We start from the raw sequence: 26,011 nt of genomic DNA, 5'->3' as shown, positions 1-26,011 counted from the left end.
GCTTCTTTAAACAGTATGTAAACAGTCCAACTAGGGAAGGGGTGGTACTGGACCTGGTATTGGGGAATGAGCCCGGCCAGGTGGTAGATGTTTCAGTAGGGGAGCATTTCGGTAACAGTGACCACAATTCAGTAAGTTTTAAAGTACTGGTGGACAAGGATAAGAGTGGTCCGAGGATGAATGTGCTAAATTGGGGGAAGGCTAATTATAACAATATTAGGCGGGAACTGAAGAACATAGATTGGGGGCGGATGTTTGAGGGCAAATCAACATCTGACATGTGGGAGGCTTTCAAGTGTCAGTTGAAAGGAATACAGGACAGGCATGTTCCTGTGAGGAAGAAAGATAAATACGGCAATTTTCGGGAACCTTGGATCACGAGTGATATTGTAGGCCTCGTCAAAAAGAAAAAGGAGGCATTTGTCAGGGCTAAAAGGCTGGGAACAGACGAAGCCTGTGTGGCATATAAGGAAAGTAGGAAGGAACTTAAGCAAGGAGTCAGGAGGGCTAGAAGGGGTCATGAAAAGTCATTGGCAAATAGGGTTAAGGAAAATCCCAAGGCTTTTTACACGTACATAAAAAGCAAGAGGGTAGCCAGGGAAAGGGTTGGCCCACTGAAGGATAGGCAAGGGAATCTATGTGTGGAGCCAGATGAAATGGGCGAGGTACTAAATGAATACTTTGCATCAGTATTCACCAAAGAGAAGGAATTGGTAGATGTTGAGTCTGGAGAAGGGGGTGTAGATAGCCTGGGTCACATTGTGATCCAAAAAGACGAGGTGTTGGGTGTCTTAAAAAATATTAAGGTAGATAAGTCCCCAGGGCCTGATGGGATCTACCCCAGAATACTGAAGGAGGCTGGAGAGGAAATTGCTGAGGCCTTGACACAAATATTTGGATCCTCGCTGTCTTCAGGGGATGTCCCGGAGGACTAGAGAATAGCCAATGTTGTTCCTCTGTTTAAGAAGGGTAGCAAGGATAATCCCGGGAACTACAGGCCGGTGAGCCTTACTTCAGTGGTAGGGAAATTACTGGAGAGAATTCTTCGAGACAGGATCTACTCCCATTTGGAAGCAAATGGACGTATTAGTGAGAGGCAGCACGGTTTTGTGAAGGGGAGGTCATGTCTCACTAACTTGATAAGAGTTTTTCGAGGAGGTCACTAAGATGATTGATGCAGGTAGGGCAGTAGATGTTGTCTATATGGACTTCAGTAAGGCCTTTGACAAGGTCCCTCATGGTAGGCTAATACAAAAGGTGAAGTCACACGGGATCAGGGGTGAACTGGCAAGGTGGATACAGAACTGGCTAGGCCATAGAAGGCAGAGGGTAGCAATGGAGGGATGCTTTTCTAATTGGAGGGCTGTGACCAGTGGTGTTCCACAGGGATCAGTGCTGGGACCTTTGCTCTTTGTAGTATATATAAATGATTTGGAGGAAAATGTAACTGGTCTGATTAGTAAGTTTGCAGACGACACAAAGGTTGGTGGAATTGCGGATAGCGATGAGGACTGTCTGAGGATACAGCAGGATTTAGATTGTCTGGAGACTTGGGCGGAGAGATGGCAGATGGAGTTTAATCTGGACAAATGTGAGGTAATGCATTTTGGAAGGGCTAATGCAGGTAGGGAATATACAGTGAATGGTAGAACCCTCAAGAGTAATGAAAGTCAAAGAGATCTAGGAGTACAGGTCCACAGGTCATTGAAAGGGGCAACACAGGTGGAGAAGATAGTCAAGAAGGCATACGGCATGCTTGCCTTCATTGGCCGGGGCATTGAGTATAAGAATTGGCAAGTCATGTTGCAGCTGTATAGAACCTTAGTTAGGCCACACTTGGAGTATAGTGTTCAATTCTGGTCGCCACACTACCAGAAGGATGTGGAGGCTTTAGAGAGGGTGCAGAAGAGATTTACCAGAATCTTGCCTGGTATGGAGGGCATTAGCTATGAGGAGAGGTTGAATAAACTCGGTTTGTTCTCACTGGAACGAAGGAGGTTGAGGGGCGACCTGATAGAGGTATACAAAATTATGAGGGGCATAGACAGAGTGGATAGTCAGAGGCTTTTTCCCAGGGTAGAGGGGTCAATTACTAGGGGGCATAGGTTTAAGGTGAGAGGGGCAAGGTTTAGAGTAGATGTACGAGGCAAGTTTTTTACGCAGAGGGTAGTGGGTGCCTGGAACTCACTACCGGAGGAGGTAGTGGAAGCAGGGACGATAGGGACATTTAAGGGGCATCTTGACAAATATATGAATAGGATGGGAATAGAAGGATACGGACCCAGGAAGTGTAGAAGATTGTAGTTTAGTCGGGCAGTATGGTCGGCACGGGCTTGGAGGGCCGAAGGGCCTGTTCCTGTGCTGTACATTTCTTTGTTCTTTGTTTTGAGTAAATATGTTTCAGAGCATTTACCACAGCTTCTGCAATTGTGATATGGGGGTCTGTTGATTTCCAACCAGCAAGGGTTTAGTTAATGACTGTGATGTAGATTTTCCGTCAAGTCAATCAGATCCACATCTAGCCTTCGCAAAGGTCTGGACAGAAATGTTGATGGCAGTGATGATCTGCTGGTTCTTGCCTGTTGATGGCACGGAATTCTTCTACGGCTTTCGAAATTCCTGGCCACCAAACCGATTGTTGTGCCCATGTTCTGCATTTGGTAATGACCACAGTGGAGTTTTTTGGGAGAATGTCTTCTCTCATTGCTCTTGGGATTATTAGCCTGCCATTAAAGACTAGAAAGTCTTTAACAATCATCAGATGTTTTGCTCATTGTACTGTCTTAACACCTGATTGTTTGGGACATATTCAGGCAATTGTCTTGGCAGTATGTGTAGTGATCTCTGTATATGTTAATACATGGTTAGTTAATGCGCAGTCAGTACAGACAGATGATCACTGGATGGTAACACTAACAGGAACTATATAAGGAGTTTCCCACTCTTTCTGTAGGTTAGTGTGTGTGTGTGTAGTGCAGCTAGAGTAAAGATGTGACAGATCAGAGTGTAGTTTATGATCATAATTGTTAGTTTAATCTAATTTTAGTTAATTCTATTACTAGTCAAAGTATTAAAGTGAAAGAACTCACAAGTATATTATTTTGTTACTCAAGAAATAATTTGTCACCAACTTCCGGTCGGTGGCGGCAATGAGTGAGTGAGCCGCACATTCGGGGGCTCTCACTCCAGCGGGATTTGAGGACCTGGTTCCCCGGTTTTGTGGGACTGCGGAGCGCTGGAAAGACGGCCACGGAGGTGCTGAGGAACGGGCAGAGCTGCATGGAACTGCGGGAGAGCAGAAAGCAGCGCAAACGGGAGAGGAAGGGACAAAGACAAGGTGCACGGGAAGCTGACCCAGGAGCAAAGATGGCAGACCTGCGGACCTCGGACCCAGCGATCCAGCAGGCGCTGGAAAACATGCTGCAGGTGATAAAAAAGTTTTGAATCATTGAAGCGGGATAACTTGGACCCACTTCAGAAGGCAGTGGATCAATTGAACCAGAGATTGGATGCCCTGGACGAAAAAGTTAAGGAGCTGGGAGAGGCGGAGGAGGAGCAGGCGGACACGCAGACTATTTCTGCGCTAGAAGTCGACGGGTTGAAGGAGAGACAGAGAAGACTGCGGGACAGAGTAGAGGAGCTGGAAAATAGAGCCCGTAGACAAAATCTGAGGATCATAGGCATCCCGGAGGGAGCTGATGCCACAGCGTTCGTGGCGGACCTGTTGATGCAGCTGATGGTGGCTGAAGCCTGTCCGCGACCGCCGGAGCTGGAGGGGGCACACAGAGTACAGGCAAGACAGGTGTGTTCGGGGGGCCCCCCCGTCCGATGGTGATTAGGTTCCACAGATTTGTGGAGGAGCGGGTGCTGCAGTGCGCAAAGAGCGCTAAGAGCAGCACGTGGAATAACAGTGTCCATCGCGTTTACCAGGACCTAAGCCAGGAGGTGGCCAGGCGGCGAGCAGCCTTTAAACAAGTTAAGGAGGTGTTGTTCAAAAAGCACGTGAAGTTTGGTCTGCTCTTCCCGGCCCGTCTTTGGGTTACGCATCAGGGCCAACACCACTACTTCTCCGAGCCTGAAGAAGCAATGGACTTTGTGAGGGATCGAGGGCTGGTCTCGAAAAAAGTTCCCACGGACCCAAGCTAGGGTCCGAGAATTACTGGTTGAAGGGACGCTTACTGTGCCTGGACTGCAGGTTGACCGTTTACTGCTTTAAAGGTGCCTTGTGTATTTTTTTGTGGGCAGTTTTTGCCTGTGGGTGATGGTACCCCCCCCCTCTCGAATGGTCTTTCTCCTTGTATTGCGGTGTTATATATTTCTTTTTTTTTTCTTTTTGGTGCTCAGAAAGGGACGTGGGTTAACACTTTTCTGTGTACACAGCTGGAACTGTATTGTACCTGGAGCAGCCTCGCGTTGCTGTTTGATATTTACATATTGTTTGATCTTTCCCATTTTAGTGAGACTGCTCCAGTGGGTCGGAGTGGGGGATGGTGTGCTGGGGAGTGGGGAGATGAGGTTGGGGAAACAATGGGAGTGAGATAAGGGGGCGCCGGAGCGATGAGTCACCGGGCTAGCAGATTGGCTAGTCAAGGGAGTCAGGTGGGGTGGGGGGATGAATAAGCCAGTGAATGGCAAGGGTGGAGTTATCGGGGGATGTTGCTGGGGGGGGGGGGCAGTTATTTTGCTGATGTGAGGGGTATCTGAAGTAGGTAATGTAAAGGAGGTTGGGGGTGGAGGCAGCCAAGAGGCGAGCCAGGAATGGCACTGCGCATGGGCCAGGGTGGGCCCAATAAAGGTTATGGCTGACCGGCAGGGTGGGGGGTTGTGCCCCCCAACCAGGCTGATCACCTGGAATGTCAGGGGACTAAATGGGCCAGTTAAAAGGGCACGTGTGTTCGCGCATTTGCGGGCTCTAAAGGCGGACGTAATTATGTTGCAGGAGACACATCTGAAAGTGTCTGACCAGACTAGGTTAAGGAGGGGCTGGATCAGCCAGGTCTTCCACTCGGACTTGGATTCGAAGTCCAGGGGGGTAGCAATTATGATCAATAAGCGGGTTCAATTTGAGGCGGAGGGCGTAGTCGCAGACAGTGGGGCAGATTCCTTGTGGTAAGGGGCAAGCTGGAGGGGAGAAGAGTGGTGCTGGTGAACATATATGCGCCGAACTGGGACGACGTTGACTTTATCAAAAGAGTGCTGGGGAAGAGCCCGGACCTAGACTCACATAAGTTGATAATGGGGGGACGACTTTAATACGGTCCTTGACCCGGGGCTGGACTGGTCATGTCCAAGAATGGGCAGACTCCCAGCAATGGCAAGGAAGCTGAAAGGGTTCATGGAGCAAATGGGGGCTGTGGACCCATGGAAAGCCAGACAGCCAACGGGAAGGGGCTACTCGTTTTATTCGCATGCTCATAAAGTATATTCTGGGATCGATTTTTTAAATCTTGAGCAGGGACTGTGTACGGGAGGTAAAGAATACGGAATACTCGGCAGTCACTATCTCGGACCATGCCCCGCACTGGGTGGACCTGCAGGTCGGGGGGGGGGGGCGAATTACCAACGCCCGCAATGGAGGTTAGACGTAGGACTGTTGTCGGAGGAGGGGATATGTGAGAGACTTCGGATGTGTATGCAAAATTACTTGCAGGTGAACGTTACGGGGGAGGTTTCAGCAGCGACCCTGTGGGAGGCGCTGAAGGTAGTAGTGAGGGGGGAGCTGATCTCAATTTGGGCTCACAGGGTCGGGGCGGACAGAGCAGAAATGGACAGATTGGTTAGGGAAATTCACCGGATAGACGAGGAGCATGCGGGGTCCCCGGGGGAGTACCTACTCAGGGAGAGATGGAGATTGCAGGCGGAACTGGGGGTGCTATCCACGAGTAGGGCAGTGGAACAACCTAGGAAGACGAGGGGAGTGGTGTATGAGCATGGGGAAAAGGCCAGCAGATTGCTAGCGCAGCAACTCAGGAAGAGGGAGGCGGCCAGGGAAATAAGTAGAGTGGTTGATGGGGAGGGGAGCAGAGTGGAGGACCCGACAGGACTGTGTAAGGTATTTCGGGACTTCTATAGTTAGCTGTACACTTCAGAACCCCCGGAAGAGCCGGAGGAGATGAAAAGGTTCCTGGATGGACTAACCTTCCCAAAAGTAGGCAGGGGACTAGTGGACGGGCTGGGGGCCCCGATTAGAGCGGAGGAGGTACTGGGGGGCCTAAAGGCCATGCAGTCGGGGAAAGCCCCGAAACCGGATGGATACCCAGTAGAGTTTTACAAGAAGTTCTCGGAGATAGTGGGACCAGTCCTGACAAGGGTTTTTAATGAGGCGAGGGACAAAAGGACCCTGCCACCGACGATGTCGCAAGCCACCATCTCGCTGATACTAAAGCAGGACAAGGACCCGGGATTCTGCGGGTCATACAGGCCAATCTCCTTGATCAATGTGGATGCCAAGCTCCTGGCCACGGTCCTGGCGATTAGAATTGAGGGCTGCGTACCGGAGGTGATTGGGGACGACCAGACAGGGTTTGTGAAAGACAGGCAGCTGACAGCTAACTTGAGAAGATTGCGAAATGTGATCATGATGCCCCCGATGGGCAAGGAGGTGGAGGTAGTGGTGGCAATGGACGCTGAGAAGTCCTTCGACCGGGTGGAGTGGGGCTATTTGTAGGAGGTGCTTGGACGGTTTGGGTTCGGGGAGGGACTGGTTAATTGGGTCAGACTATTGTACCAGGCCCCCAAAAGCTAGCGTTAGGACGAACAGGATGTCAGATTATTTCAGACTACACCGCGGGACCAGACAGGGGTGCCCACTCTCCCCGTTGCTGTTCGTGCTGGCCATAGAGCCGTTGGCGATGAGAGCTGCGAAGGGGTGGAAGGGTATGACTGGGGGTGGGGAGCATAGGGTCTCTCTCTATGCGGACGACCTGCTCCTGTACGTGTCGGAGCCACTGGCCAGGATGGAAAGTATACTGGAAACATTGAGGAAGTTCGGCCGGTTTTCAGGGTACAAATTAAATATAGCCAAAAGTAAGATGTTTGTGGTGCAGGCAAGGGGCCAGGAGAATAGGCTGAAGGAGCTGCCATTTAGGCTGGTGCAGGAAAGTTTCCGGTACTTGGGGATACAGGTGGCACGAGACTGGGGCAGTTTGCATAAGTTAAATTTGACTAGGGTGGTGGAACAAATGAAGAGGGAGTTTCGGAGATGGGATGCACTCCTGCTGACACTGACGGGGAGGGTGCAGACTGTAAAGTTGACAATCCTCCCTAGATTTCTGTTCATCTTCCAGTGCCTCCCGATCTTTATCCCACGGTCCTTCTTCAAAAGGACTGGCAAAATCATCATGAGTTTTGTCTGGGCGGGAAAATCCCCACGGGTGAAGAAGGCGATGCTTGAAAGGAGCCTCAGCGAGGGGGGACTGGCATTGCCAAGCTGATCAACTACTACCGGGCGGCTGACATAGCCATGATAAGGAAGTGGATGGTGGGTACGGGGTCTATCTGGGAGCGAGTGGAGGCTGCTTCGTGCAGGGGCACCAGTTTGGCAGCGCTGGTCACGGCTCCCCTACCGCTGTCGCCGGCCAGGTACTCCACCAGCTCGGTGGTGGGGGCGGCCCTGCGGATATGGGGCCAGTGGAGGAGGCATGTGGGGTGGGAGGGCATCTGTTTGGGCTCCAATATGTGAAAACCATCGATTCGCCCCCGGGAACATGGATGGAGGGTTTTGAACATGGCGGCGGGCGGGGGTGGGGAGGGTGGATATTTTCCTGGAGGGGAGCTTTGCGAGGTTGAGGGGCTTGGAGGAGAAATTTGGGCTGGTAAGGGGAAATTACTTTAGGTACTTACAGATGCGGGACTTTGTACGCAGACAGGTCCCATCCTTCCCACCAATAGGGATCCAGGACAGAATAGTCTCTAGAGGAGGAGGAGGAGAGGGTAGAGTCTCGGGTATCTACAAGGTGCTCATGAAGGGGGAAAGAGTCCCAGACGGAGGAACTGAAACTCAAATGGGAGGAGCTCGGCGGGGAGATGGAGGACAGGCTGTGGGCGGAAGCTCTGAGTAGGGTAAACTCAACCGCAACATGTGCCAGGCTCAGCCTGATTCAGTTTAAGGTCGTTCACCGGGCCCACATGACGGTAGCTCGGATGAGCAAATTCTTTGGGGTAGAGGATAAGTGCACTAGATGCGCGGGAGGACCAGCGAACCACGTTCACATGTTTTGGGCATGCCCTAAGCTTAGGGGGTACTGGGAGGGATTTGCGGGGGTCATGTCCCGGGTGCTGAAAACAAGGGTGGTGATGAGTCCAGAGATGGCAATTTTCGGGGTTTTGGAAGACCCTGGAGTCCAGGGGGAGAAAGAGGCAGATGTTCTGGCCTTTGCTTCCCTAATAGCCCAGCGACGGATACTGCTGGCATGGAGGGACTCAAAACCCACGAAGGACGAACTATGGCTTTCGCACATGTCAAGTTTTCTGGGTATGGAAAAAATTAAGTTCGCCTTGAGGGGATCTGTACTGGGGTTCACCCGAAGGTGGCAACCATTCATCGACTTCTTCGCGGGAGAGTGAACGTCAGCAGGTGGGGGGGGAAAGAGAGGAAGAGGGGGGAGATTAGGGTAGAGTAGGAGGAATAAATAGGCGGGTAGTGTCTAGGGGAGAGGAGCGGGCATGTGCAGTATGGTTTGATTGAAGTAGTGGTTTTATATTGATGTTTGCACATTTCTGTTAGCTGTAACTGTTTACAATGCCAAAAAAATACCTCAATAAAATTGTTTGTTAAAAAAAATAATAATTTGTCATCGACTGGAAGACTTGGACTGTTTATCATCAACTCGGCAAGACAAATGAGTAATATTTATATTACATTTCTGTAATATAACAGTATGTTCTGACCTGACTGCATTCTGCACCTTTCAACTGAGCTTCTCCAATCTGGGGCAAAATTCTCCGGTATCGGCGCAAAGTCCGCCGACCGGCGCCAAAAACGACGCAAATCAGTCAGGCATCGCGCCACCCCAAAGGTGTGGAATCCTCCGCCCCTTGACCGGCCGAGCCCTAACCTTGAGGGGCTAGGCCCGCGCCAGATGGGAAGTGCCCCATCAGCTGGCGCGGAAATGTCATTGCCAGGCGGCGCATGCGCGGGAGCGGCCGCTCATGGCAACCCCGCGCATGCGCTGTGGAGGGAGTCTCTTCCGCCTCCGCCATGGTGGAGACCGTGGCGAAGGCGGAAAGAAAATAGTACCCCCACGGCACAGGCCCGCCCGCGGATCGGTGGGCCCCGATCGCGGGCTAGGCCACCGTGGGGTCACCCCCCCCCCCCCCCCCGGGGCCAGATCGCCCCGCGCCCCCCCCAGGACCCCGGAGCCCGCCCGCGCCGCCTTGTCCCGCCTGCAGGACAGGCATTCTAGCTGTGGGACTTTGGCCCATCCGGGCCGGAGAATTGCCGGGGGGGGGGGGGGGGGGGGGGGGGGGGGGGGGGGGGCGCCAACCGGCCCAATTCCCGCCCCCGCCGAATCTCCGGTGCCGGAGAATTCGGCAACCAGCGGGGGGTCGGAGAATCTCGCCCCTGATCCTTTTTTGCAATGGGTGGTAGGATACTTGTTATTGATGAAGAATATGCTTCCATCTCCGAGATTAGCATCAACTGTTGTTCTAAAGCTTAGTCAACTGCAGTTCTCAACTTTCCCCAGCACATACACTAATAGAATCACATTGCAGTAGAATCAGAGTGTATGAGTCTTAGTTGGAACCATTGCATCAAACTCTGTTAGTGATGCATCAGCTGTCACTACTGTCAGCAGTTTTAGGTTTTAATGTACAAGCATGACCGTGGAGATGAGCTGCTCCTTTGATCCTGTCAAAAAAATTCTTCTGCTCTACTCCCCAATACCAATACGGATCTTTTCTCAGCAGGTCCTGTGAAGGTTTGTCAATGGCAAAAGGTTTGGGATGAATTTCTCCACCTGGTTGACAATATTTAAAAAGCTTTGCATGTCTGCAGCACACTTAGGAGTATAGAAATTCTTTATCGACTTGGCTTTTTGGGGTCGACTGTTGCCCATTTTGGTAAATAATATGACCCAACACTGAATAAGAAAAAAAATGTCCTTCAGCACAAGGCCTGTCTGCTTGTTCAAGCACTTTTAAAACCTCCAAAACTCTTGTGATCATGCTCTTCTTTAGTAGCACCATGGATAGGAAGGCGATCCATGTCGCAAATAATTCCTTCGCTGCCTTAGAGGATGTTGAACATAGTGAATTGAAAGATATCTGGTGCAGAGGATATGCCAAACAGAAGTTGACTGAAAGAAAAGCAACTGAAGGGAGTGAAATATTTTGTCGACAGCCTTGCCTCCTGGTCAAAGGGGATCTGCCATAATACACTGTTGGCATCCAACAGCATAAAAAGAACACTTTTGGACAACTTTCCCAGACTGTCATCAACAGAAGACATCAGGTGTATCTCTCTTTGAATGGCTTTATTTAGCTATGTCAGTAAAATAGAACCTGATTTTGTCAATTTGTCACTAACCCTGAGGCATTGTAACAAGAGAGATTACCCGTTCATGCAACATCCTGTCAATGTTTGACTTTCACGATCAGCAGGTGTGGTACTCTCATAGGGATAAGTAAGCAGATAGGTTTGGCATCTGGGAGTAGAGTGATATAGAACAGAGGAACAGGAGTAGGCCGTTCTTCCCATCAAGCCTGCTCTGACATTCAATATCATGGCCGATCATTCACTTCATGCCATTTTCTCATACAATCCCCATATCCATTTATGTCATTGGTATTTAGAAATCTGTCAATCTGTTTTAAACACACTCAACAACTGATTTTACACAGCCCGCTGTGGATAGAGAATTCCAAAAATATGAGTAAAATAAATTCTTATCTTGGTCCCACATGGCTTCCTTCTTATTTTGAACTTGTGTCTCCTTGTTCTAGACTCCCCAATTAGGGGAAGCATCTTACCTGCATCTACCCTGTCCAACCAGTTACGAATATTGCAGGTTTAAATCAGATCACCTTCCCTTCTTCAAACTCTGGAGAATACAGGCCCAGTTTCCCCAAAGGTGATACTCACTTTTGAGATTTCTCAGTTCCTGGAACAACCTAGGAAATTCATTCTTAAAAATGGCTCTGCTGTCATTCTGTCTTACCTCGCCAACCCTTTGTAGAAGACCAAGTGCTGAATACACCGTCTTACTGAGCAGGGCAAGTTGCTGATTCTTGTTCAAAAGAGTTTAATTAATTTCTTTATCTTTAAGTCTGGGAGTTGTAGTTATCTGACCCTTCACTTAGAGATCTGGCCTCTTGGCCCCGATAGTCTTATGTTTGATGGCTTGATCTCAACATCATTAAGCCAGTCCAATGGTCTGATAAGGCTGTGACCCCAGCCCCAATGTCCAGTTTAAATTCTGTTCTGTATACTTTGGCTTCCAACTCTACAGATCAAAAGTATTTATTGGGTTCCTTTATTTCTCCCAGGAAATCTTCAACCTCAATATCTTAATTTCTTGTACTTTAGCATGGTTGGCAGCTTGTTCCCGTGCTCTTACCTTAAATTGTGCTTTCGATTGGCAGCATTGTTAATATCCAAACTTTCCAGTGAAACCATTCAGCTCCCCTGCGGAGTATTCTCCAGTGATGCTTCTTTTTGGCTCCATATCTGGAACATGTTGAAATAGTTGAAAGGGCTCTTTCTTCCTCTTTGGTGGTTTTGGCAGGCTGTCTCGCAGGCAGGGCTCGAAAAATGGGCCGACGTACTAGATTAAACCCTCCTGAGCCTCAATGTCACCCAGAAGTCCACTCAGATTCTGATTTTGAAGCTCTGGCTGCCTTGCAACCTGTTCGGCCTTCTCTAACATCAAATCTTCCTTGGTTTACAAAACGCCTGACAAGTATGCCAACTACAATGCGGTCGCGAATTAACTCATGCTTTAAAGCTCTATTGTCATGTGAGAGTACCTTTAAGAAATGGATGTTCAAGCAATTTACCTTTAAGAAATGGAGCTGATCATATTACTGAAGTGATGTCAGAGGGTGGGGGGAGTTGGGCTCACTTCTGCTTTTTGAGTTTCAGTTTGAGAACGTAGCTGGGAGTGTCTGTGTGTTTTTGCTGTGAGCTGCATGAAGAAACACAGAACTGGTCTGTTGATTTCTGCAATCCAAAGACTATAAATATATTGAATGTAACCTCATGTGCTCCTATTTTTGAAGGTTTGAAGTCTTTTGGATATTTAAAGGAACAGTTTGAAGGGTTATTTAGTATTGTAGTCTTTTGGGGTTATCTTTGAAGTAATGGGTGTTAAGATATTCAATGTTTGTTTTTAAAAGGTTAACTGGAGTTCATAGAATAAACACTGTTTTGTTTTAAAAACCACTTGTCCATTTTTGCTGTATCACACCTGGAGAGTACACCGTGTGCTTCCCACACCACAATCTATTAAAAGCTGTGGGTCGGTTGAACTCCATGAAACACTTTGGGGTTCTGTAAACCCGGACCCGGACCCATAACGTTTGGAGGCTCATCCGGGATAAAAGTCTATCGATTGGATTGGCTTAACGAACTTAAAGACAGTGAGCGGTGAGCATATTGTGGTTGCTTTTCAGGTGTGGTATTTTAGTTTAAGTGGGGAGTGTGTTGTGGACGATGGCTCTTTCAGAGGCTCAGGAGTTTTTGGGGGTGGACACGGTAACACGCAATACCTTCCGAACAGAGTGACTAAAAACAGACGGTTAGATTTGGGGAAAGCATTACAGTTAACATTGCCTGGCAAAATGCGAAAAGATGAGGTACTTACTGCAGTCGCTGAACATTTAAATTTGCCTGAGATACATTCTGACTCATTAGAAATGGCAAAGCTCCAGTTGCAGATTAAGCAATTTGAACATGAAAAAGAATTAAAGCAGCTTGAATATGCAATCAGAGAAAAAGAAAAGTAGAGAGAAGAAAGAAACAAAGAAAGAGATAGAGATAGAGGAAAAAGAAAAGGAGAAGAAAGAAACAAAGAGATAGAGAGGAAAGGGAAAAGAGAGAGTTTGAACTTCATAAAATGCCTATGTAACATGAAAATCAGTTAAAATTGGCAATCGTAAAGGGAAACATACAGTTGGATGAGATTGATGAGGATAGTGAGACAGAGCGTCAGAGTCGAAATCGTGGTGGGGATCTATTTAAATATGTCCAAACATTGCCAAGGTTTGACAAGGAGGTAGAAGCCTTTTTCATTTCATTTGAGAAGGTAGCTATACAAATGAAATGGCCACAGGACACGTGGGTATTACTGATTCAAACAAAGCTGGTAGGTAGAGCTAGTGAAGTGTTTGCATCACTAGCGGAGGAGGTATCTGAAACGTATGAAGAGGTGAAAAAATCCATCTTGGGTGCATATGAGCTAGTGCCTGAAGCTTACAGACAAAGGTTTAGAAATTTAAGGAAAGAATTTGGTCAAACATACATGGAGTTTAAAAGGCTCAAACAGAGTAATTTTGATAGGTGGATAAGGGCTTTGAAAATAGACCAAACGTATGAAACTCTCCTAGAAATTATACTTTTGGAGGAGTTTAAAAATTCAATTCCTGATGTAGTGAGAACTCATGTGGAAGAGCAGAGGGTTAAAACTGCGAGACTAGCAACAAATGGCAGACGATTATGAATTAGTTCATAAATCAAGGCTTGGTTTCCGACATCAGTTTCAGCCGGTGAGGGATAGAAACTGGGCACATGAGAAATACTCAAGTGGTAAAGGTAAAGGTGATCTGATGGGAGATAATAAAGAGAGTGTACCTCAGATTTTTTTTTAAATCCAGGAGGATGGAAGAGAAATGAAAAGTTTCAAATGTTTTCACTGTAATAAACTAGGCCATGTAAAGTCACAGTGTTGGTGGTTGAAGAAAAGCACGGGAGGCTGATTGATAAGAAGGTGCCAGATGTTTTTAAAGAATTTACTTGTGTGGGTAAAGTTTACTCATGTGTATCAAGAGGAGCAGGAAAATAAGTCACAATTTTAAGAGATACAGGAGTTAGTCAATCTTTAATGGTAAGAGATGAGGAATTATGTAGTTTGGGAAGAATGTTGCCAGAAAAGGTGGTACTATGTGGAATTCAGGGTGAGAGGAGTAGCGTCCCATTATATAAGGTAAGGTTGGAAAGTCCAGTGAAGAGTGGTGAAGTGGTAGTAGGAGTAATAGAGAAACTATCTTGTCCAGGAATACAGTTTTTCTTGGGTAATAATATAGCTGGATCGCAGGTGGGAATGATGTCTACAGTGGTTGATAAGCCAGAGGGAAATCAGACAACTGAAGTCTTGAAGGACGAATATCCTGGAATTTTTCCGGATTGTGTGGTAACAAGGTCGCAAAGTCATGGGTTAAGACAAGAGGAGAAATCAAAGAGTGAAGATGACGTTGAAGTGCAATTGTCAGAAACAAATTTTGATCAGATGGTTGAAAAAGAACAAGAACAGGTGGAGGATGAGGCGGATAATTTTAGTTCAGGAAAATTGGCGGAGTTACAACAGAAAGATGTAGAAATAAAGCAGATATATCAGAAAGCATATACGGAAGACGAATCTGAGAGTATACCAGAGTGTTATTACCGTAAAAGTGATGTCTTGATGAGAAAATGGAGACCTGTACATATGCAGGCGGATGAAAAGTGGGCAGAAGTTCATCAAGTAGTATTGCCGGTAGGGTATAGAAAGGAGGTGTTGCGAGTGGCACATGAGGTACCAGTGGGAGGTCATTTGGGAATAAGGAAAACTCAAGCTAAAATCCAGAAACATTTTTATTGGCCTGGACTACATAAAGATGTAGTTAAATTTTGTCAATCATGTCACACATGTCAAGTGATAGGGAAACCTCAAGCAGTGATAAAACCAGCACCCTTAATACCCATTCCAGCATTTGAAGAACCTTTTACAAGGGTCCTAATTGATTGTGCAGGACCGCTTCCTAAAACAAAAAGTGGGAATCAATACCTTTTGACTATAATGGATGTGTCTACTAGGTTTCCAGAGGCCATTCCAGTGCGTAATATTCCAGCTAAAAAGACTGTGGAGGCGTTACGTAAATTCTTTACTAGATATGGACTACCCACAGAAATTCAATCGGATCAAGGATCAAATTTTACCGCAAAGTTATTCAAAGAAGTTATGGATAGTTTAGGAATAAAACAATTTAAATCAACTGTGTACCATCCAGAATCGCAGGAAGCATTAGAAAGGTGGCATCAGACATTAAAGACAATGTTGAGGGCTTATTGTCAAGATTATCCAGAGGATTGGGATAAAGGAATTCCATTCGTACTATTTGCAATTAGGGATGCACCTAATGAGTCAACCAAATTTAGTCCCTTTGAACTAATTTTTGGTCATGAGGTAAGAGGACCACTTAAATTGATTAAAGAAAAATTGGTGGGTGAGAAATTGGAAATTACATTATTGGATTACGTGTCAAATTTTAGGGAACGATTAAATAGAGCAGGTGAATTGGCTAGACAACATTTGAAAGTTGCACAAAATGTGATGAAATGGGTAGCAGACAAGAAATCCAAAGTTCGTAGTTTTGCCAGTGGAGATAAAGTTTTAGTGTTGTTACCAGTGGTAGGGGAGCCTTTAAAAGCTAGGTTTTGTGGACCGTATCAGATTGAAAAGAAATTAAGTGAGGTGAATTATGTGGTAAAAACACCCGATAGAAGACTCGCCGAGTGAGTCATGTGAATATGCTTAAAAGGTACTTTGAAAGGGAAGGAGAGAAAAAGGAGGTTTTAATGATTCTAACTCAAAGTGCCGAACCAAATCCAGATGACTGTGAATTTGACATACCTCAAATTAAATTGGAAAATGAGGATGTTCTTAAAAATTGGGATGAATTGTTAAGTTACCTTCCAGAGGAAAAATGAACTGACCTGAAAGAGTTATTGATATCACATGGGCAAGTTTGTAGAGATAAATTGGGAAGTACTAAAATGGCTATACATGAATGTAGATGTGGGAAATGCTGTTCCTATCAAACAACATCCATATAGACTTAATCCTTTTAAATTGGCACAGGTTAACAAAGAGATTGAGAGTATGCTTAAAAATGGCATAATTGAAGTGGGTTGCAGCCAAAGGAGCTCACCCATAGTGATGGTACCTAAACCAGACGGTACCCAACGATTGTGTGTGGACTATAGAAAGGTGAATGCAGTTACAAGGACTCTTATCCTATCCCACATTTGGAGGATTGCATTGAGAAAGTGGGACAATCCACTTTTATTTCTAAATTGGATTTACTTAAAGGTTACTTGCAGGTACCTTTATCCGAAAGGGCGAAGGAGATTTCAGCTTTTGTGACTCCAGATGGTATATACCAATTCAAAGTTATGCCATTTGGCATGAAAACGCTCCAGTCACAATTCAACGGTTAACTAATGCAGTCGTTTCAGGATTACCCAATTGTGCGGTATATCACGACGATCTGGTAGTGTTCAGCCAGACATGGAAAGAACATTTAAAACATCTTCTGGAGTTCTTCGATCGACTTCAGGAGGCGGGTTTGGTGATAAACCTAGCCAAAAGTGAATTTGGAAAAGCCGAAGTCACTTTCCTTAGCCATACAATCGGACAGGGTTGATTGGCCCACGGGATGTGAAAACAAAAGTTATTGGGGAGTATCCGATACCCTCGACACGACGGGAAATAATTTGATTTCTTGGCATGAGTGGATTTGATCGGACATTTGTGCAAGACGTTTGAAGTGTGATTGCTCCAATGATGGACTTTCAATGGACAGCAGAGTTTCAACATGCATTTGACTGCCTGAAAGCTGTGGTAACCGATGCTCCTGTATTGGAGAATTGCAAGGGACTCTGTGATCAGATTGAACTGAAGTATCTAACTTTAAAAAGAAATGCCGAGGCATAGAGGAATGGATGGATCGTGCAGAGACTTTCTTGTTCAAAGAGACCGTCAATCGAGAAGGATTTCATTTGGAGGAAGAACAAAAAAAAGGACTATATTATTATACCTATTTGCGTGTGTTGTTTTTTTTTGAACTGGTAAAGTGTTTTTACTGTGTGCATTTCTTAATTGATGGTGCAAAGGTGGAAAATGAAACCATCTTGAAGTTGATGGTTTTTTTTTTCTTGGGGGGGGGAGGTGTCATGTGAGAGTACCTTTAAGAAATGGATGTTTAAGCAATGTACCTTTTAGAAATGGAGCTGATCACATTACTGAAGTGATGTCAGAGGGTGGGGGGAGCCCAGTTCACTTCTGCTTTTTGAGTTTCAGTTTGAGAACGCAGCTGGGAGTATCTGTGTATTTTGCTGGGAGCTGCATGAAGAAATACAGAGCTGGTCTGTTGATTTCTGCAATCCTAAGACTATAAATAATTGAATGTAACCTCATGTGTGCCTATTTTTGAAGGTTTGAAGTCTTTTCGATGTTTAAAGGAACGGTTTGAAGGGTTATTTAGTGTTGTAGTCTTTTGGGGTTATCTTTGAAGTAACGGGTGTTAAAATATTCAATGTTTGTTTTTAAAAGGTTCACTGGAGTTCATAGAATAAACATTGTTTTGTTTCAAAAACCACTTGTCCATTTCTGCTGTATCACACCTGGAGAGTACGCCGTGTGCTCCCCACACCACAATCTATTAAAAGTTGTGGGTCGGTTGAACTCCATGAAACACTTTGGGGTTCTGTAAACCCGGACCCATAACACTATCGCCATGATGACTGTCCTGTCTTTACAAGTCATTAAAAAATTAACCAATAAGAGTCACCAGCCTTTGGCTCCTATAATTGAGTCCCGCCCATTCAATGACCGTATTCTTCTGAGGGTTGAAGTAATTACCAAAGGCCCTTATCAGGCCTTATTGATGCCGAGTTCTCAATGCCTCGTCCTGTCTGGACACTGCCAGCTATGAAATGAATGAATGAATGAAATGAAAATCACTTATCGTCACAAGTAGGCTTCAAATGAAGTTACTGTGAAAAGCCCCTAGTCGCCACATTCTGGCGCCTGTTCGGGGAGGCTGGTACGGGAATTGAACCGTGCTGCTGGCCTGCCTTGGTTTGCTTTAAAAGCCAGCGATTTAGCCCAGTGTGCTAAACCAGCCCCTGGTTTTGGCACCAGCTATGGCCCCAATCGCACATAAAAGTGTACTAACCTGGTGTTTTAGTACGTTTTAACGTTCTACACTCCATAAACCCATGCTGCTAATGTCATAACTTCCAAGTTCTGGTCACTTATCTCTCCTGCGCTTGCTGTTCTGGATTGGCTTTTGGTTAAGAAATACTTACATTTTAAAATTTCTCATCTTTTTTTCAAATCCCTCCACTGGCTTGTCCTTCCCTATCTCTAATTTCCTACAGCCCCACAACCCTCAGATATTTGCACTCATCTAATTCTGGCTTTCCCCAAGTATCCCTAATTTTAAACGTTCCATCATTGGCCTTTAAGCCTTCAACTGCCTCGTCTCTAAATTCTGAAATTTCCTCCCTAAACCTCTCTTCTCCACTTCTCTCCATTAAGAAGCCTCCCTAAAACTTGACACTTTGATCAAGTTTTTGGTTATCTGCCCTAAAATGGCGTAGTGCCATGTTGTGTTTAATGTTTTTGTGAAACATCTGGGGATTATTCTTAAAGGTATTATATAAATAGAAGTTGCTTTTGTACCAGCATTGTGGGATTTGGACTCTCAGCCTCTGGGTTTCCTCATCAGCAACAAAACCACTAGGCTGCCATACCATCTTAATTATAGAGGTGGCACAGGTGAAAACTAGACAACGTTAAAATTTATGACTGGAAAATATTCCATTATTTTATGTTTAGCCCTTCAGAAACCACAGAACAATTCCTGATCTCAACAACTCCCTCAACCAAATCACTGTATGCTTGCTCTGCTCTTGAGACAATGCAATTCTATACTTCTCACCACTGGTTGGCAAAAGCACCTCAATGTATTTGTGGATGCCATGATATCCTTGGCCAATCCACATATGGAAAGTGCATACCCAAGCACCAGGTGACCGTTAATATATCATAACTTATGTAAAACCCACTCAGCAATCCCTTCAATGAATCACTAAGGGATTCCTATAATGAAGTGCTAACATTTGGATGGGGCCTTAACTGATGTCCTTTCTATCTAGTCAAGTGGTTGTTTATGGTTACTCTGGCACTAATCAAAATGAAGCGAGTTCTTCCCAAGTCTCAGTCAACATCATTCCACCACCAGTCATAAAAAATAGATTAACTAATCATTCATCCCATTTCTGTATAAAATAGCTGTCATATTCACCTAATTAGAAACAAGGACAACATTTCAAATGGATTTACTACATGTGAAGCACTTTGAGATGCCCTGAAAAGTGTGATAATGTATTATTTATTATTTTCTTTCCATATGTCAAATGTAAAGTTTTCCAATAACAAATCTATCCAAATAAAGGTTTAAGCACATCCATCACACTTGTTGTACCGCAGGCATTAAAAGTTTTAACATAAGAAAAACAATTATTTTATGATGCTTTTTTAGACCCAGCACTGGAAATTTACAAGCACTGTCCAATCTGTAAACTTTCTTTATTGAATAACAATTAAACTACAACTGACCTCAAGAAATGCTTACTTAAAACAAGAAGCAAGTTTAAAATGTTCAGGTTAGCCCGTAAACACATCTGCACTTTATAAGTAAACTGTTCATGGCTTGGTATTAAGCTCCCGCCAACATGACAGACAATGCAATACAGATGAGCTGCTGAGAACAAGGTGTGATGAAAGCCAACTCTGCAACTGCAAAGCATAGTCAGTCTCGTGCTGCTTAGTGCGAGGAAATTTTCCACTTCAAGATGGTGCCACACAGCATACCACCTGATTTACCTTTAGAAACACCATGTGATATCCACTATGAAAATTAAAGATATGAAAACTTTCCGGTGGCGGCCATGGTGTGAGTGGTCGCATATTTGGTAACATCCGCTTGTGACAGTGTTTTTGGAGCTTTTCCCCGATTAACGGGCAGAAGTTTTAATGGAAAAATGTGCAGGAGTGATGGACGAACAGTTTGTTCCACCGGTGGATCGATTCGTGGACCAGGAGTGGTTTTAGATGAAAGGAGCGAAGATGAGCGAAAAACTTTTCCTGCGACACAGGGAAAGATGGTGGAGGATAAGGGACCCAACCTACTATCTCAATGGTCTATGGAGTAGCTGGTGGACTTCTTGAACAAGAAGGTCACCCAGCACAAGAAGGGGTCTCTGGAAGACCTGGCTTTTGACCAGGTGAAGTGGGACTATCTGTGGGAGGTGCTGGGGTGGTTTGGGTTTGGGCAGGGGTTTGTGGATTGGGTCCGGCTATTGTAGCGCGAGCCAGGTGAGTGTTGCGAATGAACCGGGTGAGTTCGAAATATTTCAGGCTGCATCAGGGGACGAGGCTGGGATGTCCACTTTCCCCATTACTCGTGCCTTGGCTATAGAGCCATTGGCAATGGCGCTGAGAGCGTCAAGGGACTGGCAGGGGATATTGCAGGGGGGGGGGGGGAAACATTGATGTACCGTCAATTACCACGAGTCAAGGATGGTGAAACAATCGAGGCTTTATTGCACAAGATGTTGTGCCTCCAGCAGCTGGAACCAGAATGGGAGCAGCGCAGGAGAGCTTACACTTTTATACGCCGCCTGCTGGGAGGAGCCAGCAGGCAGGGATTTACCGTAGTACTTTTAACACACAGGCAGTGCCGTAATACATACAATATATCACTAGTGGTGTTTACCACATTCACCCGTTTAAAAAAAGAGTCCGGCGGGGATGAAGAACAACATTACAGAGTGAGTCTGTCAGGGGCTTTGACACTCCGCTGCGATCGCCTCAGTCATGGTGGCGATGTGGGCGCCAACGTGGTCACCTGCGACTCCGGGAGCGTGTTGTCCTCTCCCTCGCCACCCGAGTGGATCCAGTGGCAGGACGGATCCTGCTGGGGTGGGGGCTGCGGTGAGGTGCGCTGGAGGGAGGGTGGGTGGCGCAGGGGTGAATGAGGCAACCAGGGGAGAGGGGAGGAACGTTGTCAGGTCGGGGGTCGTGGGTGGGGACCCAGCGGGTGCCAGGTCCCGAGGGAGACTGTGTCCTAGCGCCCGTCAGGGTGTGCCATGTAGGCGTATTGAGGGTTGGCATGGAGGAGATGGACTTTCTCGACCAAGGGGTCCAATTTATGGCTCCGCACATGCTTCCAGAGGAGGACGGATCCAGGAACTGTCAGCCATGTTGGGAGCGAGACCCTGAAGGTGGACATCCTGGGGAAGGCAAACACATGTTCGTGAGGGGTCTCATTAGTGGCGGTGCAGAGAAGCGACCGGATGGAGTGGAGCGGGTCGGGGAGGACCTCCTGCCAGCGGGATACCGGGAGATTTTTAGACCGAAGGGCCAGCAGGACGGCCGTCCAGACTGTCAGTTCTCCCTCTCCATTTCCCTGGAGGTTGTAGCTGGTCATCCTGCTCGAGGCGATGCCCTTGCTGAGCAGGAACTGACGCAGCTTATCGCTCATGGAAGAGGATCCCCGGTCGCTGTAGATGTAAGTGGGGAAACCGAATAGAGTGAAGATGCTGTGCAGGGCTTTAATGACCGTGGTAGAAGTCATGTCCGGGCATGGGATGGCGAAGGGGAACCGGGAGAACTCATCAATTACGTTGAGGAAGTACACGTTGCGGTCGGTGGAGGGGAGGAGCCCTTTGAAGTCCAAGCTGAGGCACTCAAAGGGGCGGGAGGCCTTCACCAGGTGCGCTCTCTCTGGCCGGTAGAAGTGCGGCTTGCACTCTGCGCAGACTTGGCAATCTCTGGTTACGGTCCTGACCTCCTCAATGGCGTAGGGCAGGTTGCTGGCCTTGACAAAATGGAAGAACCGGGTGACCTCCGGGTGGCAGAGGTCAGAGTGGAGAGCACGGAGTCGGTCCACTTGTGCACTGGCACATGTACTGCGGGATAGGGCATCAGGGGGCTCATTGACCTTCCCCGGGCGATACAAGATCTCATAGTTATAGGTGGAAAGCTCGATCCTCCACCTCAAGATCTTGTCATTTTTTATCTTGCCCCGCTGCGTATTATTAAACATGAAGGCAACCGACCGTTGGTCAGTGAGAAGAGTGAATCTCCTGCCGGCCAGGTAATGCCTCCAATGCCGCACAGCTTCCACAATGGCTTGGGCCTCCTTTTCGACAGGAGAGTGCCGAATTTCGGAGGCATGGAGGGTGCGGGAAAAGAAAGCCACGGGTCTGCCCACCTGGTTGAGGGTGGCGGCCAGAGCTACGTCCGATGCATCGCTCTCCACCTGAAAGGGGGGGGGGGGGGAAAGAGAGGGTCTCGTCGACCGGGTGCATCGTGGCCTTGGCGATGTCCGCCTTGATGTGGTTGAAGGCCTGGCGGGCCTCAGCCGTCAGGGGAAAAACTGTGGACTTGATAAGTGGGCGGACCTTGTCCGCATAATTTGGGACCCACTGGGCGTAATACGAGAAAAACCCCAGGCATCGTTTCAGGGCCTTGGGGCAGTGGGGGAGAGGGGGTGTATACGGCCCGGATCGGGCCCTAGGACTCCTTTTTCCACGACCTAACCAAGGACGGCTAAGCGGTTGGTGCAGAACACGCATTTCTCCTTATTGTAGGTGAGGTTAAGGAGTTTGGCGGTATGGAGGAATTTTTGGAGGTTTGCGTCATGGTCCTGCTGATAGTGGCCGCAGATGATGACATTATCTAGGTACAGGAAGGTGGCCTGCAGCCCGTAATGGTCAACCATTCGGTCCATCTCTCGCTGGAAGACCGAGACCCCATTGGTGATGCCGAAGGGAACTCTGAGGAAATGATAGAGGCGGCCACCTGCTTCGAACGCAGTGTATTGGCGGCCCTCCGGGAGGATGGGGAACTGGTGGTAGGCGGACCTCAAGTCTACTGTGGAGAAGACTCGATACTGCGCAATCTGATTGACCATGTCAGATATGCGTGGGAGTGGGTACGCGTCGAGCTGCGTGTACCGGTTGATGGTCTGGCTGTAGTCAATGACCATCCTGTGCTTCTCCCCAGTCTTCACTGCCACCACTTGAGCTCTCCAGGGTCTTTTGCTGGCCTCAATGATCCCCTCCCGCAGGAGCCATTGGACCTCCGACCATAAAAAGGTCCTGTCCTGCGCACTGTACCGTCTGCTCCTAGTGGCGACAGGCTTGCAGTCCGGGGTGAGGTTCGCAAATAGCGAGGGTGGATTGACCTTAAGGGTCGTGAGCCCGCAGACGGTGAGAGGGGGGCAGGGGTCCGCCGAATTTCAAAGTAAGGATTTGGAGGTGGCATTGGAAATCAAGGCCCAGTAACAGGGCAGCGTAGAGGTGGGGGAGGACATATAGAGCCTGAAGTTGTTGAACTCTACGCCCTGGACGGTGAGGGTCGCGACACAGTACCCCTGGATTTCAACAGAATGGGATCCGGAGGCCAGGGAGATTTTCTGGGTGACGGGGTGTACTGTGAGGGAGCAGCGCCTTACCGTAGCAGGGTGGATGAAACTCTGTGCTCCCGGAGTCAAAGAGGCAGGTCGTCTTGTGCCCGTTGATCTTCACCGTCGCCGTCGCGGGACCGAGACTGATCCAGGGTGATGGAGGCGAGCTGCGGAAGATGCTGGGTGATCCCGGGCTGTTCAGCGGTGGCGGAGGTATCAGTAGGCAGCGAACGGCCAGACAAGCAGGGATCCTGAGGCGTGGTCCAAAATGGCACCAAAGATGTCGGCGCCCAAGGCGGGCGGCATCAAAGATGTCGGCGCCCACGGGCCGCACGTGGCTTGCGGTGGAGAAGATGGCGGCGCCCCTGGATCGCACGTGGCCTCAATGGTGTAGTAATGCCGGGCCTGGAAACAGCGGCGACCGACCGGGCCTGGCAAACGGAAACAAAGTGTTTCTTCTTCCCACACCCGCTGCAGCTCGCGCTCCGCGCCGGGCAGCGCTGCCTGGGGTGTTTACTCTGTCCACAGAAATAACATTTGGGGCCCCCGGAGTTGGCTGGCTGCCGCGCGGCGCAGGCTTGCGGTGAGCTGGAGTCGGCAGCTGGTAGGGCCCACGAGGGTGCCGCGCGGTCGGGGGTGTAGGCCTCCAGATTACGGGAGGCCACTTCTAGTGAATTGGCAAGCTGCCTAGTCTCCTCAAAATCGAGCTTACCCCCTTCCAATAGTCACTGGCGAACGTATGTAGACTTCATGCCCGCGCCATAAGTGTCTCTGATTAAATGTTCGACGTGTTCGATTGCCGAAACTGCCTGGCAGTCACAGTTCCTATCGAGAATCTGTGGGGCCTGCAAGAAATCGTCCAGAGTCTCCCCCGGGAGTTGCTGTCTCGTGGCCAGGAGGTGCCTGGCGTACACTTGATTCACTGACTTAACGTAATGTCCCTTCAGGAGCGTCATCGCATCTGCGTAGGTAGGTGCATCCCGGATGAGGGGAAAAGTTTCAGGGCTCACCCTTCAGTAGAGGACTTGGAGCTTCTGTGGGTCCGTGAGTTCTTCAGTGGCTGCTCTGAAGTAGCCTTTGAAGCAGGCTAGCCAGTGCTCGAAGGCAGACGTGGCGTTGGCTGCGTGAGGGCTCAGCTGCAGGCGATCAAGCTTGATTAGAAGAACCATCTTTTAAAATCTTGTGCAATAAATTGGTGTACCGTCAGTTACCACGAGACGAGAATGGTGAAACAATCAAGGCTTTATTGCACAAGATGTTGTGCCTCCCGCAGCTGGAACCAGAATGGGAACAGCGCAGGAGAGCTTACACTTTTATACGCTGCCTGCTGGGAAGAGCCAGCAGACAGGTATTTACCGTAGTACCTTTAATACACAGCAGTGCCCCAATACATACAATATATCACTAGTGGTGTTTACCACAATCATATTGTCTCGTTGTACACGGACGACTGCTGCTCTATGGATCACCTGAGGAAGGAGCAGTGCTCCGAAAGCTAGTGATATCAAAACAAACCTGTTGGACTTTAACCTGGTGTTGTAAGACTTCTTACTGTGCTCACCCCAGTCCAACGGCGGCATCTCTACATCATGGCTATGTATCAAACCCTTTAGAAGGTATTGGGGGGGGCGGGGGGAGTTATGGACATATTGGATGAATTTGGCAGGTTCTCGGGATATAAATTGAATATGGGGAAGAGTGAGGTCTTTCCTATTCAAGCGAGGGGACAGAAGAGGCTGGGGGGCTGTTTAGAGTAGTGAGGGCGAGCTTTCAATATTTGGGTATTCAGGTGGCGTGGGGATGGGACCAGTTGCACAAGCTGAATCTGGCTCGGTTGGTGAAATAGAAGAAGGGGGATTTTAGGAGGGGGGATGTGCTCCTGCTGTCGCTGATGGGACGGGTGCAGTCGGTGAAGATGACAGTTCTCCAGAGGTTCTTGTTTGTGTTCCAGAATCTCCCGATCTTCATCCCTCAAGCTCTTTTTAGGAGGGTGAATGCACTGATTTTGGAGTTTGTTTGGGCGGATAAAGCCCCGCGGGTGAAGAAGGTGCTGCTGGAGCAGGATTGAGGGGGGGCACATTAGCTCTGCCAAATTTAATGAATTACGATTGGTTGGCGAATATAGCTATGGTTAGGAAGTGGGTAGTGTGGGAGGGGGCGGTATGGGAGTGGATGGAGACAGCCTCTTGTAAAAATTCGAGGTTGGGGGCACTATTGACGGCGCCTCTGCTGCTCTCGCCGGCCAGGTGCTCAACAAGCCCGGGAGTGGTGGCAGCCCTGAGGGTGTGGGGACAGTGGCGGTAGCACTTGAGGCTGGAGGAGGCCTTGGTTTGGGCACCAATCTGTAGGAATCATAGGTTTGCTCCAAGGAAACAGGACAGGCAAGGGGCAAGGGGTTTCGGGATTGGCAATGTGCGGGGATTGAGCGGTTTGGGGTCATATTCATTGGGGGGCAGCTTCTCGTGCTTGGAGAGGTTGGTAGAGAATTTGAGTTGCCCGATGGGTTCCGTATTATCCAGAAGCAGGTCCCGTCCTTTCCCCACCTGGAGCCCCA

Source organism: Scyliorhinus torazame, chromosome 15 (assembly GCF_047496885.1).
Source record: "Scyliorhinus torazame isolate Kashiwa2021f chromosome 15, sScyTor2.1, whole genome shotgun sequence".
NCBI classification, from domain to species: Eukaryota; Metazoa; Chordata; class Chondrichthyes; order Carcharhiniformes; family Scyliorhinidae; genus Scyliorhinus; species Scyliorhinus torazame.
This window is presented reverse-complemented; position numbering follows the sequence as displayed.